Source organism: Calliphora vicina, chromosome 3 (assembly GCF_958450345.1).
Source record: "Calliphora vicina chromosome 3, idCalVici1.1, whole genome shotgun sequence".
NCBI classification, from domain to species: domain Eukaryota; kingdom Metazoa; phylum Arthropoda; class Insecta; order Diptera; family Calliphoridae; genus Calliphora; species Calliphora vicina.
In genome coordinates this window covers 122,735,156-122,749,259 of record NC_088782.1, presented here as the reverse complement: position 1 = coordinate 122,749,259, position 14,104 = coordinate 122,735,156, and the positions used below count along the sequence as shown (strand labels likewise).

Genomic DNA, 14,104 nt, shown 5'->3' with positions numbered 1-14,104 from the left:
TTGAAAGACCATGCCTTTAGCTTTAACACAACTATAAAATATTATAAACTTTTAGCCCTAAAACAAAATTTTGTTAAATTTTAAAATATGAACTTTTAGGAAAACAAACTTTAAAAGTTTGTAATCGCATTAAACAAATATGTATTAACAAATATAAAATTTTTTTTATTATTTAAGTACATTTTGCCTAAACCTATTAAACTATAATAAAATATTAAACAATTTCCTTGAAATATAAGAAATTTTAATAAAACCAAAAATTTTTTTTTCAAAGTTTAATGAAAATGGCTTGATTCATTCATTGCTGTGCTCATCTTTTGACTCGAAATCCTTATAATGCCAGAAAGATGGGCAAAGGTCATAGCTAACAATGGCCGATACTTTTAATAAATTTATATTGTAGAAATGTTTCAAAATAAAATTTAAAAATTTGGAAAAGTATCGCATTTTTCTACCCAATAAAATTTTTGGTTGAGTTTTTAAAAAATATATATTAAAATTTTTAAAAATTTTAAATGTATTTTAATAGCTTCTGGAATTAGCTATTAAATTATAAAAAAATATTTTCGCTTTTCAAATCCTAAATAAATTTTTTAAACAAATTAAATTAGTGATAAATTTATTCAATTGATTTAAAACTTATGATTTTTGTTTAAGTTTTAAAAAATATATATATTCAAGTTTTGAAAAACTTTAATAATTTTTAATTAGTTTTAGCTATTAGCTATTAAATTATAAAAAAAATATTTTCGGTATTCAAATCCTAACTCAATTTTGTAAACCAATGAAAATAGTTAAACATTTTTTCAATTGATTTAAAACTTTTGAGTTTTGTTTAAGTTTTAAAAAAGTATATATTAACATTTTGAAAAACTTTTAAGATTTTTAAATAGTTTTAGCTATTAGCTATTAAATTATAAAAAAATAATTTCGCGTTTCATAACCTAACTCAATTTTGTAAACAAATGAAAATAGTTAAAAAATTTTTCAATTGATTTAAAACTTCTGATTTTTGTTTAAGTTTTAAAAAATATATATTAAAATTTTGAAAAACTTTAAAGGTATTTTAATAGCTTAAGGCATTAGCTATTAAATTATAAAAAAATATTTACGGTTTTCATAACCTAACTCAATTTTGTAAACAAATGAAATTAGTGATAAATTTATTCAATTGACTTAAAACTTATGATTTTTGTTTAAGTTTTAAAGAAATACATATTCAAATTTTGAAAAACTTTAATAATTTTTTAATAGTTTGACCTATTAGCTATTAAATTATAGAAAAATATTTCCGAGTTTTAAATCCTAAATCAATTTTGTAAACAATGAAAATAGTGGCAAATTCTTTCAATTAATTTAAAACTTCTGATTTTTGTTTAAGTTTTAAAGAAATACATATTAAAATTTTGAAAAACTTTAATAATTTTTAAATAGTTTGAGCTATTAGCTATTAAACTATAAAAAAGATTTTGCAACTTCAAATCCTAAATAAATTTTGTAAACATATGAAAATAGTTAAAAAATTTTTCAATTGATTTAAAACTTCTGATTTTTGTTTAAGTTTTAAAAAATATATATTAAAATTTTGAAAAACTTTAAAGGTATTTTAATAACTTCAGGCATTAGCTATTAAATTATAAAAAAATATTTTCGGTTTTCATAACCTAACTCAATTTTGTAAGCAAAAGAAATTAGTGAAAAATTCATTCCATTGATATAAAACTTATGATTTTTGTTTAAGTTTTAAAAAAATATATATTAAAATTTTGAAAAACTTTAATAATCTTTAAATAGTTTTAGCGGTTAGCTATTAAATAATAAAAAAATATTTTCGCTTTTCAAATCCTAAATAAATTTTTTAAACAAATGAAAATAGTTAAACATTTTTTCAATTGATTTAAAACTTATGATTTTTGTTTAAGTTTTAAAAAAATATATATTAAAATTTTGAAAAACTTTAATATTTTTTAAATAGTTTTAGCTGTTAGCTATTAAATTATAAAAAAATATTTTCGGTTTTCAAATTCTAACTCAATTTTGTAAACAAATGAAAATGTTAAAAAATTTTTTTAATTGATTTAAAACTTATGAATTTTGTTTAAGTTTTAAAAAAATATATATTAAAATTTTGAAAAACTTTAATATTTTTTAAATAGTTTTAGCTGTTAGCTATTAAATTATAAAAAAATATTTTCGGTTTTCAAATTCTAACTCAATTTTGTAAACAAATGAAAATATTGAAAAATGTATTCCATTGATTTAAAACTTATGAATTTTGTTTAAGTTTTAAAAAAATATATATTAAAATTTTGAAAAACTTTAATATTTTTTAAATAGTTTTAGCTGTTAGCTATTAAATTATAAAAAAATATTTTCGGTTTTCAAATTCTAACTCAATTTTGTAAACAAATGAAAATGTTAAAAATTTTTTTTAATTGATTTAAAACTTATGATTTTTGTTTAAGTTTTAAAAAAATATATATTAAAATTTTGAAAAACTTTAATATTTTTTAAATAGTTTTAGCTGTTAGCTATTAAATTATAAAAAAATATTTTCGGTTTTCAAATTCTAACTCAATTTTGTAAACAAATGAAATTAGTGAAAAATTCATTCCATTGATATAAAACTTATGATTTTTGTTTAAATTTTAAAGAAATACATATTAAAATTTTGAAAAACTTTAATAATTTTTAAATAGTTTGAGCTATTAGCTATTAAACTATAAAAAAGACTTTGCAATTTCAAATCCTAAATAAATTTTGTAAACCAATGAAAATAGTTAAACATTTTTTCAATTGATTTAAAACTTATGATTTTTGTTTAAGTTTTAAAAAAATATATATTAAAATTTTGAAAAACTTTAAAGGTATTTTAATAGCTTAAGGCATTAGCTATTAAATTATAAAAAAAATATTTTCGGTTTTCAAATTCTAACTCAATTTTGTAAGCAAATGAAATTAGTGAAAAATTCATTCCATTGATATAAAACTTATGATTTTTGTTTAAATTTTAAAGAAATACATATTAAAATTTTGAAAAACTTTAATAATTTTTAAATAGTTTGAGCTATTAGCTATTAAACTATAAAAAAGATTTTGCAATTTCAAATCCTAAATAAATTTTGTAAACCAATGAAAATAGTTAAAAAAATTTTCAATTGATTTAAAACTTCTGATTTTTGTTTAAGTTTTAAAAAAATATATATTAAAATTTTGAAAAACTTTAAAGGTATTTTAATAGCTTAAGGCATTAGCTATTAAATTATAAAAAAATATTTTCGATTTTCAAATACTAAATAAATGTTTTAAACAAATGAAATTAATGATAAGTTTAATCTATTGATTTAAAACTTTTGATTTTTGTTTAAGTTTTAAAAAACTATATATTAAAATTTTGAAAAACTTTAAAGATTTTTAAATAGTTTTAGCTATTAGCTATTAAATAATAAAAAAATATTTTCGGTTTTCATAACCTAATTCAATTTTGTAAACAAATGAAAAATGTGATTTTTATTACAAAAGCTTGCCTTAAAGTTATACTGTAAAATAAAAATAAATTTATCATGCTGTTAGATTTTTGTTGTTGTTGTGTTCAAAGTTTAAGATCTAAACTTTAAAGCAAGGTTTATTTAAACTTTAATTATAAACAAAAAAAAAATAAATAAAAATTGCAGCTGTAAAAAAACTTGGCTTTAATGTTAAATAAAGCAAATTGCATAAAAAATCATAAATTATATTCATAACAGTTTGCAGCACTTGTTGGGCAACATTTGTAGTTGAAATTATTTAAATTTGATTTGAGTATTGAATAAAATTTCTTACAAATGTTAATTAAATTAAAGTTTTTTTTAATAATAATAATAAAGTAATAAATGTTTAAAACTTACCTTTTGTAATCCCATAAACGTTTAAGTGGTGTATGTAGTTATGTTGGGGTGATTTTTTATTTATTTTGTTACTTTACGGTAATTACAGTCATAATTTAACAATTAAAAGAATAATATAGTTATTAAAACTTAAGACACACATACACACTCTCAATTTCAAAACGCACACACACCTCAAAAGTAGTTCAATGCACGCAAATCGGATTAGAAGGTATAAAATGGAGCCCCTAGAACAGCAACGAAATAGAAACACCTTAAAATGTTAAAGCACTTATTGGAATTGAACTATATTTTGTCAAAATCTTTTAAATTCTCTTAGTTAAATTCATAATCTTTTAGTTTTCTTTTATTTTTTTTTCAATATTTTGTTTTAAATTATTATTTAAAAATAATTTTTTTTTTAATTTTTTTCTCCACAAAAAATCTTGTTTTTTTCCTTTTACAACTTTAATTTTTTGATTGCGTAAACTTTTATTATAGAATTCTCAACTCTAACTTGAAATAAATATAAAAAAACAATTATTACGTTTTGAATTTTTTTTGCACAAGTTTTAAAACAATTTTTTTCTGTTTCTATTTGTTTTTGCAATTTTATCCCACAAAAACCGTGGAAAGAAAAAAACGAAATAATTAACACGCGTTCTAGACAACCACTCGCTAAGAAGACCGTAACTCAACTGTTGGCTGTTAGATTTTACTCAAGAAGAGGCCAAAAGCAACAAAAAACAAAATAACAACAACAACCAATATCCAACTGAGTATGTGTGAAACTTAAAGATCTCATTGTAAGCTAAAAAAAAGCCTTTATTTGAAATGAAAACAAAGTAACTGCTTTGTATATTTAAAAAAGCTTTAGTGTGCTCTCTTAACTTATCCACACATTAATTAAGAAAAGCTGTTCTTAATGCTTTTACTAAATATTTCATAAATTACAGCTATTTCTTGAACAAAAACTTATGTTAGTAAGAAAACCTCAAAGAAAAGCTTTTAGAAAAAAGCTTTTTTTAATAGACAAACAAACAAACACCTAAACTTTATTACCTAAAGACAAATTAAGGGGTCATTTTCCCAATTATTTTTAAAGAAACTAAAATATTTTTTTATACAAATTTAAACATTTTAGAAATGGCTCTCATTTTATTATTCTCTGTCACTTATTTTCTATCAGTTTTAAAACAATATTTGAGTATTGCTGTGGGTACTTTACCCCTGTCTATACGTGACAAATATTTATGTATCATAATAATAAATGACGTTTGTTGCCAAGACAAAGTTGTCTAAGCAACAGCACTAACAATTTTATCATAACAAGGCAATAATACTAATAAATGGAGACTATTGCTGATAATTTTTTATCTTGACAATTATTTTGACATTTATCATGATGAAAATTTATCAAGTATAGACAGGGGGTTAAATACAAACTTCCGTTGTATGTTCAGTAAAGGTGCTTCGGTCGTCTGTTCATGACAGAGACTTCTGCCAACTGTTCAATACAGAGACTTCAGTTGTCTGTTCAGTGCAGGGGCTTCGGCCGACTGTTCAAAACGGAGGCTTTGGTCAACTGTTCAATACAAAGACTTCGGTCGTCTGTTCAGTAAAGTGGCTTCGGCCGACTGTTCAATACAGAGGCTTCGGTTGTCTGTTCAGTACAGGGGCTTCGGCCGACTGTTCAAAACAGAAGCTTTGGCCAACTGTTCAAAGCAGAGACTTCGGTCGTCTGTTCAGTAAAGTGGCTTCGGCCGACTGTTCAATACAAAGACTTCGGTCGTCTGTTCAGTAAAGTGGCCCCGGCCGACTGTTCAATACAGAGACTTCGGAAATCAGGTCAGTACAGGGGCTTCGGCCGACTGTTCAAGACAGAGGCTTCGGTTGTCTGTTCAGTACAGGGGCTTCGGCCGAATTTTCAAAACAGAAGCTTTGGCCAACTGTTCAATACAAAGACTTCGGTCGTATGTTCAGTAAAGTTGCTTCCGCCGACTGTTCAATACAGAGACTTTGGAAATCTGTTCAGTACAGAGGCTTCGACCGACTGTTCAATGCAGAGACTTTGGTCGTCTGTTCAGTACAGGGGCTTCTGCCAACTGTTCAATACAAAGACTTTGGTCGTCTATTCAGTAAAGGGATTTCGGCCGACTGTTCAAGGCAGAGGCTTCAGCCAACTATTCAACACTATCACCCCTAACGCGAGCCCACATTTCACATGAAATCTGTTCCGTTTTCCCAAGTGAAAAAAATTCCCCATGTTGTGAAATTTTTGGATGGAATTTTGTAAACAATAAACAGCTGTTACGAACAAAATCAACTATTGTGAATGAAAAGTTCATGGGAATATCACAATAGCAATTGTCACTTGGAGGGAAATGGATATTTCATGGGAACATAAATTTCACATGTTATTGCCGATATGGGGTGATTTGCTTCGCCTAATTGTCCCCCTAAAATATAATAGTTTTAGTTATCACCCGATCCTGTACCAATAAAAAGCATCACCAGAAATCCTTAGCTACCGCTTGTGACAAACTGCCCAGTTAGTGAGTCGTACCAATACATCGTACAGCCGACGATTATTGAAATCCCGAAAAATCCAATATACATATCACTAGAACCGTCTACAACAGAACGTAGTAATAAAACGATCCCGTACCGACGAAACGCGTCGCCTGAAATCTGTGACAATACATCGTACCGACGATTATTGAAATCCCGAAGAATCCGAGATACGCATCACCAGAACCGTCTACATCCGAACGTAGAATCATAGTAGTAATAAACCGATCCTGTGCCGACGAAACGCATAGCCAGAAATCCGTAGCTATCAGTTGTGACAATCTACCAGTTAGTGCGTCGTACCAATACATCGTACCGCCGGCGATTATTGAAGTCCCGAAGAATCTGAATACGTCTACATCCGAAAGAATTCGTAATTCGTTACATAAAACTTATTATACATATATAAACTGTATTAAATATTAACTCAATAGAGAAAGATATTATCGACCCCCAAAAAGGGATCCGTAAGTCTACCCTGGTCTCGACTGAACTACCTCTACAGAAAAACTTAATCTCCATTCTTCGCTTGAGATCTCCACAGAAAGGATATATAAGTTTCAATCACTCTTACTTGTTCTTTAATCAAAACTCTTTTTTTTTTGGCTTTTTATTCAAGTTTGTTACACGCAAACTCGTTGTTAATATATTTTCTGTTTTTTTTTTTATTTGTCTTTTTTTTTTCTTTAATTATTACAATTTTTTTTATTTTAGTTTTTCTTTTTCCATATATTTGTGTATTTTTTTTCTTCAAATATTCTTTTTTTAATGTTTTTTTTTCGTTTTTTTCTTGCTTTAATAAGTATAATATTTAATAATAATATTAATTAACCATTTAATTGTATCAATCACTTATTTAATAATATCAATTATAATTTTATTGAAATTTTGTATGTAGGTTTTTTTCAATAAAATGTTATTTTTTTAAGTTATTTTATTTAAATTAAAGGAAAAATATGAAATAAATATTAAATGCAAGCCAAATATTATAAAAAAATATACATACTAATAAATTAAATTTTGAAAACTTTTATTTGGAATAAAAAATTTGTTTATAATGAAAAATATTGGCTCGAATCTTTATTCGACACTGAAAATTCTATTCCAGTTAATTGAGAATTTTATTTCAAATTAATATATTTTTCTAAAATACATATAAAATTTCTTTTAAATTTTTTTTTAATTTATATTCGAAAATTAAAATTTATTTTGGAAATTTAAAATTTTTAATTGTTTTCAAATATTCGAACAACATAATTTTATTTCGAAATATCAAATTACTTTGTATATTTCAAAATTTTGTTTCGAAATTGAAAATTTTTATACAAAATTCTATGTCAAAATATATATACAAAATTTATTTACAAATTTGAAATTTAAATTCAAAATGAAAAGTTTTTTTTAGAAATTTAAAATTATTTTCGAAATTTTAATTACTATTCGAAATAAAACATTTGTTTAAATACTTTTATTTTATATTAAAAATGTCAATTTCCATTTTCAAAATTTCTATTCAAAATTAAAAATTTTCGAAAATTTTTTTTTTTTATTAAAAATTTCAATCTCAATTTAAAATTGGAAATTTATATTAAAAATTTTAGCTTTTACCGAATTTTCGAATGTAAAAATTGTTGGTTTAAATACATTTATTAAACTGCAAACGATCTTACAATATAAAGTCGTTAGTTCAAAGATATACATAGTTGCAAATACAGAGTAATATATAGAGTAGCATAACAAGTATGCAAAATAAAGTGCAGGAGAAATACAGTGTATCGTACAAATATTCGTTCATTCTCAACACTCTCCTTGAATGAAATATTTCCAAGATAAAACATTTTCCCATGCACTCTTTAAATTAATAAAATAAGAGATCAAAAACTAAAAATTAACATTTCAGTTCAAATTAATTTAAATTATAAAATAACATGTGGATTAGTTAATAAAGGCCAAAACATCTTCCAAAATAGTCCAATTTCTGAGGAGTAACAGCCTTAGTAAATACATCGGCAACCATCTCGTTAGTGCACAGGTATTCCAAAGCGACTTCCTTCTCATCGATTTTCTGGCGTATGAACTTAGCTTTTATGTCCACATGTTTCGTCCTTGGTGAATAATTATTATTAAGGGCGACTTGTAAGGCCCCCTTGTTGTCACAATATAGCAACATAGTTGCATTGACATCAGGGTTGAGTTCAGCTTCTAGACGTTTCAGCCAAACTGATTCCTGTATAGCAGCTGTTAGTGACATAAATTCGGCTTCCGTCGAAGATAATGCCACTGTCTTCTGCTTCCTTGTTGACCACGAAATAGCGCCTGATTGGTACACAAAAACATAGCCGGTTGTAGATTTGCGGTCGTCAACATCTCCGGCCCAGTCTGCATCACAGAAACCTTTTATCTCGTCTTCCGTTTGCTTTTTGTAAACAATGCCTTTGTCGATTGTACCCTTCAAGTACCTCATTACACGTTTAACGGCTTCCCAGTGTGGTCTGCCAGGATTAGTCCCAAATCTACTAAGGAAATTTACCGCATAACAAATATCGGGTCGGGTAATCTGGGCCGCAAACAATAGGCAACCAATTGCCTGCATATATGGTACTTCTGACATGTTCCGCTTAGACTCATCATCTTCTGGAGACATACTAGCAGACAACTTTTGATTGTAGTCTATTGGAGTCGTGGTTGGGTTACATTCAGCCATTCCAAAACGTTGCAAGACATCCCATATATAGCGGGATTGATCTATTTTTATAAAGCCATTACCTCTTGTAATTTTCGTGCCAAGCACAGACGATACCTCTCCCATATCCTTCATTTCGAATCTGCTGGCTAGCTTTGACTTCAGTGACTTTATCGCCTCTAGGTTGTTGGAGAAAATTAGGACGTCGTCGACATAAATAGCCACATACAACATTTCACCGTCACCTACTTTGTGATACACACATTGGTCGACCTCACCTCTCACAAGACCCATTTTAAGCAATTCGTTGTTTATTGTCTCGTTCCAAACACGACCTGACTGTTTCAGACCATATATTGACTTCTGCAGCTTGCACACCTTTTTGGAGCCATCGTCGAACATTTCAGGTTGTTGTATATAAACAGTCTCCTTCAGCGTACCATTTAAATAAGCGCTCACTGCGTCCATTTGGTGTATATACATGTCCTTCTTAACAGCCAGCGCCAGTAAATATCGAATAGAATCATATCTGACAACAGGTGAGAAGGTTTCTGTATAATCGATTCCTTTACGTTGTGAAAAGCCCTTAGATACCAGTCTCGCCTTCCATCGTATGGGATTGCCATGATCATCCCTTTTGGTTTTGAACACCCACTTCGATTTTATAGCCCTTTCACCTGGTGGTAAGTCGGTTAGCACCCACGTTTCGTTGTTCATTAATGATTCTATTTCCTCCTTCATTGCAGCCTTCCATTTACATGAGTTGTCTGACGACATTGCGTCCTCCACTGTGCCTGGATCATCAGAAATATACTGCATTGCACAAAAATTTGTCGATCCTTGAGTTTTGTTGGCAATACGATCAGACCGACGAACATTCTCCACAACAGGAATATTTTGTGCCTCATATGGGTTTGGAGCCCATTGACCACCATCACTTTCCAGGGGTGATGCTAAAGGTGACGACCACTCAACAGAGTCATCATAAGTGCTGCTATCTGATTCACATTCTGTTTCAGTGTTGGATTCGATTTGAACGGGATGGCATTCAGGTGTCGATTCAACTTCGGTGACTCTCTCCCCTGAATTGACACTATCGTATTCTAAAAGTAATTCTGGATAATAAAACTCACTTTTCTCGTCCATGTTTACCTTGCTTCCTTCCAAGAACACCACATCACGGCTTATAATTATATTATAGTCATCGGGATTGAACAATCTGTAGGCCTTACTTTCGGAACTGTACCCCATCATGATGCATTCAATCGATTTCTTATCCAGCTTACGTCGTCTTTCTTTTGGTACGTGTACAAGAGCAGGGCATCCAAAAACTTTTAGAAACTTTAAGTTAGGTCGCCGACCAGACCAAATTTCTTCGGGACTTCTATTCTCACCACGGCAAGGCACCCTATTAATTAAATAACATGCCGTGTTTGCAGCCTCGGCCCAAAAACGATGGTCTAAACCGCTGTCGATTAGCATACATCGGACTCGTTCCATCAAGGTTCTGTTAATTCTCTCGGCTGTGCCATTTTGTTCCGGGGAATATGGGCAAGTCTTTTGATGAATTACACCGCAGTCTTTCAAAAAACTTTGAAAATTTCCATTTACATATTCGCCTCCATTGTCGGTTCTTAAAATTTTCATCTTCGTTGAACACTGATTCTCAGCCATTTTCTTAAAAGAAACAAATGTGTCGAAAACATCAGATTTCCTCTTGAGTGGGTACACAAACAATCTCCGGGAATAATCATCCACAAAAGTAACCAGGAATCGAGCGCCAGAAAAAGAATTCACATCAAGTGGGCCAACAACATCGGAGTGCACCAGTTCCAATAATTTTGTGGCCCTTGTTCCATCTTCTCTAATTGGTCTTCTGGTTTGTTTACCCTTAACACAAACCACACAAGGCTCGTTGTTTCCATTCTCAAATTGAATACCCAAAGAAGATTTCTTCACTTCATTCAAATTGTTATCACAAATGTGTCCCATTCTTCTGTGCCATAAACGAAGATCTTTCTTAGCAACAAAAACGTTATTCTGCTTTGAATGTGCCTCACTGTCTATACGGTATAATTCGTTGTAAATTGTAGCAGATGTAAGAAGTGTGTTGTCCAATATACGACAAGTTTCCCCTTCAAAAATAACTGTCTTACCATCCATAGTCATTTGCCTTACAGAAAGAAGGTTTGCACATAAATTCGGCACATATTCAACGTTCTTAACCGTTACTTCTTTTTTTCTGCTTCCACTTAAAATACTTAAGTCGACGTCGCCAGCGCATTCAACGTACAATTCACTCCTGTTAGCAACAACGACTTTCTTGTCTTCTATGCTGTGTACGTTATACAAATGCTTGTTGTTGTTAATCATGTGGTTGCTAGCGCCACTATCAACATACCAATGCATATAGTTGTTGTTGTCGTTGTACCGCTCATTTGTGTCTGCACACACATTCATGCTTATGCTCGTTGCAATCAACGTTGATGAAACTTCTCTTTTTTCATTTTTTCTGTTAGGCTTACCGTTACTCTTGTTGTTGTTTCTGTTTGGGCAATTCTTAGAAATGTGTCCAAACTCCTTACAGTTGTAGCACTGGATTGATTTTTTCTTCCTTGGATTTAGATTCTTGGCATATAGTACGGCCTCCTTTTCTGCACTTGGTGTGTCGAATTTAGCATCCTGTAGGAGTAGGTTTTTCACCATGTCGACAGTCAAGGATTCCTTGGAGTTTTCCACGGCCATTACAAGTGGTTTAAAATCTTCCGGCAACCCGGCAAGCATTAATGAAGCTGTGAGTTCGTCGTCTATATTGAGTCCTGCGTTTTTCACCTTCATCGCAGTTATTACCAACTCGTTGACATACTCCTGGACAGAACCATAATTTCGTAGTTTCATGTTCACCAACTGCTTCAATAATTCCACTTTTCGTGTGAGGCCACTATCCTCGTAAGCACGCAACAACGCATCCCAGGCTTCTTTCGCAGTTGTTGCAGCGGCAATTAGTCCATAGTTGCAGGGATCTACCATCAAGGTAATTTCAGCTAATGCACGTTCATTTAAAATAACATCGCCGTCATCAACCACACCGGTTTGAACAATTTTCCAGCAACCTTTGATGACCAAGCAAGATTTAGCCTGTCTCTTCCAGACATCGAAATTCTCGCGTCCTCTTAAACGCTCCATCGAAAATCCCACAGGAAGATTTGCCATCTTATACGATTCGCGATTTTACTTTAAAAAACACACTTTAAAAAATTTAAAACACGCGCGACATGAAGCCCATAACCTGTTGGTTTAAATACATTTATTAAACTGCAAACGATCTTACAATATAAAGTCGTTAGTTCAAAGATATACAGAGTTGCAAATACAGAGTAATATATAGAGTAGCATAACAAGTATGCAAAATAAAGTGCAGGAGAAATACAGTGTATCGTACAAATATTCGTTCATTCTCAACAAAAATATTTTGTTCGATATTTAAACTTTTATTTAAAATTTAAATCTCCATTGAAAATTAATAATTTTTATTAAATATTTATTAAAAAATATTAATGTTTAATATTTTTCGAATTCAAATTTCTATTGGAAATTGACAATTATACTAAAAATTTATATTTAAATTGAATTAAGGAGCATCTATGAAATTTTTATTCGAAATTGAAAATTTTTAAAAATTGTTATTCGAAATTAAAAATTTTTTTTATTAAAATTCCAATTATTTTCGAATTTTTGAACATAGAAATTTAAATATTTTTTTCGAAGTTAATTTTTTATTAATATTTTAAATTGAGCATTTTTATTCGAAATTTAATTTTCCAAATTATTTTAAATTTTCGAATATTTTACGAAATAAAAAATTTATATTCAAAACTTAATCAGCCAATTATGAGTAAAAAAATTTTATTCATAATTGGGCTGAATATTTAAATTAAATTCCTATTCCAAATTGAATATTTCAATTGATTTTAAGTATTTGACACTTTATTTTAGAAAATATCAAGTCGAAATTGAAAATTTGTAGCCGAAATTGAAAACTTATTTTCTAAATTGAATTTTAACATTTTTATTTAAAAATTGAATTTGTAACTCATTTTTAATATTCGAATATAGAATATAGATTCGAAATTAATAAATTGTATTGGAAATTGAAAATTCTAATTTGAATTTCTGAATGTGAAAATTATGGTTTAGAAAATGAATGATTTTATTCGAAATTAGGTTTGAATATTTTTATTAAAAATACTAAATTGAATATGAAATTTATTTTCGAAATTGGAAAACTTAAATTTTCTAAATTTTCGAACAAATATTTTTGTTTCGAAATTGAAAATTTTGATTTTTATTTAAAATTTTCGATCAAAAAATTTATATTCGAAATTTTTTTATTTTCGAATATAGAGATTTCTGTTTATAAATTTCAAATATTAATTCTAAATTGAATTTTATTAATTTATAACTCATTTTTAATATTCGAATATATATTGTATTGAAAATTGTAAGGTTTCTTTCCAGGTTTTTTGCAGTTTCGAATTGATGCTTATTTGAATTTGAACACTTCGAACATAGAAATTTATTGTTGAAATATTTTTAATACCAAATTGTAAAGTTTGAAAATGAAAATTTTTTTTTAACAAAATTTAAAATTTTTATTCAAAATTTAAAGTTTTATTTTTGTTTGAAACTGAAAATTTCTAATCCAAATTGATTTTTTTATTATTTGTAATTAAAAATGTGTCTTCGAAATTCATTTGATTAATTTTGAATTAAAAATATTTATTCGAAATTTTATAGTTTTTCAGTTTCAGTATCAGTTTCTTATTTTCGAACATAAACAATATTATGTTTTGGAATTGAATATTCGTCTTCGAAAATGAAAATTTATATTCGAATTAAAAAAAGAATCTATTTGATTTCTATTACAATGTTACATTTTCGGTCAAATATTGGAAACCAAATATTCGAAATTCAATACTATTCA

General features: G+C 28.2%; 1 protein-coding gene and 1 long non-coding RNA gene across 3 annotated transcripts in view; both read right to left on the bottom strand.

Moving 5' to 3' along the window:
- The window catches only part of LOC135954893 (uncharacterized), a 36,314-nt gene extending 32,114 nt beyond the window's left edge, over positions 1-4,200 (bottom strand). Inside the window, exon 1 of the long non-coding RNA XR_010576272.1 lies at positions 3,888-4,200. This is a non-coding gene — a long non-coding RNA (uncharacterized LOC135954893). The remainder of the gene's footprint in view (positions 1-3,887) is intronic.
- The window catches only part of IRSp53 (Insulin receptor substrate 53 kDa), a 67,798-nt gene extending 63,240 nt beyond the window's left edge, over positions 1-4,558 (bottom strand). For both annotated transcript variants that reach the window (XM_065503406.1, XM_065503407.1), the window contains exon 1: positions 4,414-4,558. The gene's annotated coding sequence lies outside the window, so the exon portion shown is untranslated. The remainder of the gene's footprint in view (positions 1-4,413) is intronic.
- Positions 4,559-14,104: the final 9,546 nt, after the last annotated feature.